Here is a 3,712-nt window from a genome sequence, read left to right on the forward strand (position 1 = left end):
AATAGCCATCACAGCAGAATTTATTTTCAGATTGGTTCTCACAACAGGTTTTTCTATAGATTGGTGGAACTGCACACTAGGACGTTAAACCCCATTAATTCATGTCCAGGTTGTACCCGATCTGTTGGTCTTGAGACAGAGAGTAACTCCTGTATTATGACTTAATTATCATACAAGTGTTAAACTTTCAAACTAACAGTGTTACAGAAAAAATTCGCCTACACAGTAGGACGTGGGGGGGGAGGGAGGCATGTGCACGTTGGAATTTGAGATAAGAGTATTCCGCAGGGCCGCTGTCTAGTCAAAATTTCAATCATATCACACTGCATGATGTATACATGTCTTAATAAACTCGGTCGGTGCAAAAAAAACCTAAGAAGTTAAACCCCATTTCATTCCTTTTATCAGATTGGCCCCAAATGCACAAATGCAGCACTTCCCCATACTGCAGAAAAGGTTGTGGCCTTAATTTGTAAAATAAAAGAGGCATTACAAAAATCGGTGATTGAAACATGTATAACTTTATTTTTCATATTTGGTCAACATACAATTTGCCTCTTGACAGCCAATATTTATTTTGTTCATCACAATAAATACTGAGGATTCTTTCAACAAAATGTTGCATATAAATTGTCGAGATTACAAACATGAAGGTGCAATTCTGTAGATATGGTAAATGTAACACTTCCTCAGGTATTGCAAATAAAGAGTTTTTCTTGACTCTTCTTTTTAATAGTTTTGTACAAAAAAAGTCAACTAATTGGAATCCCAGGACCTGAAAGAATAATGGTAAATATTCTTCTTTAATAAATGAATTTAGTCATAGTGGACATAAATTAACTAAAATTACAAATTACCACCACTACCATCAAAGTATCAACAAACTGAAGGCAGTTCTAGATGCAAGTTTACAACAAAATGTCATGAAGTTTCATAAATACACCTCCACTGGACACAAACTAGGTCATTTCGGGACTAACACATGGTTCAATTTTATTTCAATAATTTGCTTGCGCATTTGGAGTCTTTAGCAGTGGAAGGAAACCAGGAGGACCCGGATTTCAATGATTTGCTTGCGCATTGGGAGTCTTTAGCAGTGGAAGAAAACCAGGAGGACCCGGAAAAACCCACGATAGAGTTTTACAAGAACAAGAAATTACCTTATTGCTGACAATGTTAAATCTGAAGCCTCTTTTCTGCTTTCCTTTTTTCAGGACTAAACGCCTAAAATTTTAACAATTGTTATTGTCAATATTATATACATGAAATAAACTTAAATGGGTTTTAATTTCCAATTGAGCTAATAAAAACAGGCAAACGCCATGCAATGAGCTACGAGGGAAATTTTGCCTGGACAGAGGTGCTATGGCCTACTCTTACATCGAATTCCAACAGTCAAGCGTTTTTAAATGTGCATGCCAATGTGTACTTTTCTGTTATCCGAACGATATTGCTATACCACCATGCCCTCCGTCCTACACCACGGAAAATCCACATGAACTTTCTCAGCCAATGCAGAAATCAAACACAGGGTGTCCATGTCAGCGAACCAACACTTACTGAGTCTTTGGGGCTCCCAATATTATAGAAATGAAATATAACGTCCTACTGTACTGCTCTGAGTCGGACTGGGCTAATGAAATTCTGCCCAGACAACGGCGCTAAGGCCTACTCTTATATCCAATTCCAACTGGCAAGGGAACTTTTACGTGCACGCCAATGTGTACACGGGACCTCAGTTATTCTTTCCATCCGAACGACTAGGCAGCTGTCCTTGCCAGGCCCTATGTTCTGCACCACTCACTGACAAGGGTAAACCACGCCGGAAAATCGAGATGAATTTTCTTGGTCAACACCGGGAACGAACAATGGGTACTTTATTATTTTTAGTATGTAAGCTGAATTGCTGTCAAAGGATAAAACCAATAGACTATCAGAGCATCATCACGAAGATAAAATCAAAATAGAACAAAATTAAAATGTAAACTAGAACTGCAAAGCAGTGATGACGGGTTTCACCGGTGCCAAGTTACCCTTGAACTTATGTCACTTCTGGTGCCACGTTATCAGTGAACTTATGTCACTTCTGGTATCAATAAAACCGTTAAACAGATTTCCACATAAGCATTGCACAAATAGACGCAGAATCAACCAAATCTAGCAATATCAATTGCATCTATACATTTGTTACCATGTGTTACATATGTCAAAAAAGTGATCCTGACAAAATTTATTACTAACTTACCGATAAGTTAGCTAACTTTCTAATGGCAAATTAAAATGGGAAAAAAATCTATAAAAGTCATCCTGACAAAATTGGTTATTTCTCGACAAGGGAAGATACTAGAAGCCATTTTTGGACATCTATATGATCGTATTAATCCAATCGATATGTCCATTGGACCATTGGAATCAAATATCAAAATTGTTAAACGGATAATAAATATAACTCACTTCAAAAAGATTATTTGTTTTGAAAGCTAAAAATACAGTTTTTGCCCAAATGACATTACTTCCGGTGATAATGAAATTGTTAAATTAGTTCTATGAAATCAGGGGGGTTGGGTAACTGAATGGTTAGCGTGCACGCGCTGTATCATTAAGCCTGTCATTGAGTCGACAGGAGTAAAGTCGCCTGTCCAACCTCGTGGGTTTTCTCCGGGTCCTCCGGTTTCCTCCCACTGCTAAAGACCCCTACGCGCAAGCGAATTATTGAAATAAAATTAAACCATATGTTAGTCCCGAAATGACCTAGTTTGTGTCGAGTGGACGTTAAACCTCATTTCTCTCTCTCTCTCTCTCTATGAAATCATAAATGGCATAAGGCATCCCACGGTGAAAATCGAATAATATTTGACTCTTTTACAGGCAAAATAATGTGAAAAATGACGCATGCAAACTTGCCTATTTCACATACATTCTCTTCGTATGGATTATTGCTACGAGATTAAGAAAGTTACGAAGAAATATTCTAAAAAATGAAGACACTGAATGGGTTGTAAATAGCTTAATTTTACACCTTTTTTCACCTTTTAATCGAAATAGCCCGAAAACGAAAGCGAAATTAAAAAAACTGAGTCCGATGATTTGTGCGCCTTTGCATGACGTATCTTTTGGTAATATCAAATTTTGAAAAAATAATATTTGCTTTCCAAAAATGGTACCGAACTGTCAAAATTGTAGTTTTTGGTAAAATTATGTCACTCCCGTTGCCAACAGGAAACTTTATCGGTAACAAAAAAAATGACATTTTGGAAAACGGAGCATATGAACTTTGTTTCAAACAAATCAAACAATAAATAATTAATTTAGGATCGAAGAACTGAATTAGTCAATGGCGACTAACCCGAATTACTGAGACAAGAATTGTACACATTTTTGCTCAAGTCAGATGACCATTTAATCCTGTGTAAAATACCATCAAAAAATCTTCATTAATAAAAAAGTTTTTTGTAAAAATTTAAATTTTCAAAATTTCGTGCCTAATATAAGCAAAGATTCGTCGAAAATCAAAAATCTGAAGTACCGTAGCTATTTGCCCTGTCTCCGGCTATGTCAAAATGTACCAAATGTTAAAATCCGTCGATTATTGTAAATATTACGGCGACATTAAAAAAACGACAACTTCGGCGATTTCGGACATTTCGCATTGTCACAGAAAGTTCGAAATAGGTTTTATCTCTAAGTCATGCTGACTTTCCTGTAAAACCAA

At 36.5% G+C, this 3,712-nt stretch overlaps 1 long non-coding RNA gene across 1 annotated transcript; it reads right to left on the minus strand.

Annotated features, from left to right (window-relative positions):
• Positions 1–500: 500 nt before the first annotated feature.
• On the minus strand, positions 501–1,224 carry LOC130013691 (uncharacterized). Its single transcript, XR_008788917.1, has 2 exons — positions 1,161–1,224; positions 501–775 (listed from the first exon to the last, which is right to left on the minus strand). It is a non-coding gene; the product is annotated as an uncharacterized LOC130013691 (long non-coding RNA).
• Positions 1,225–3,712: the final 2,488 nt, after the last annotated feature.

This window comes from Patella vulgata, chromosome 7 (assembly GCF_932274485.2).
Source record: "Patella vulgata chromosome 7, xgPatVulg1.2, whole genome shotgun sequence".
NCBI classification, from domain to species: domain Eukaryota; kingdom Metazoa; phylum Mollusca; class Gastropoda; family Patellidae; genus Patella; species Patella vulgata.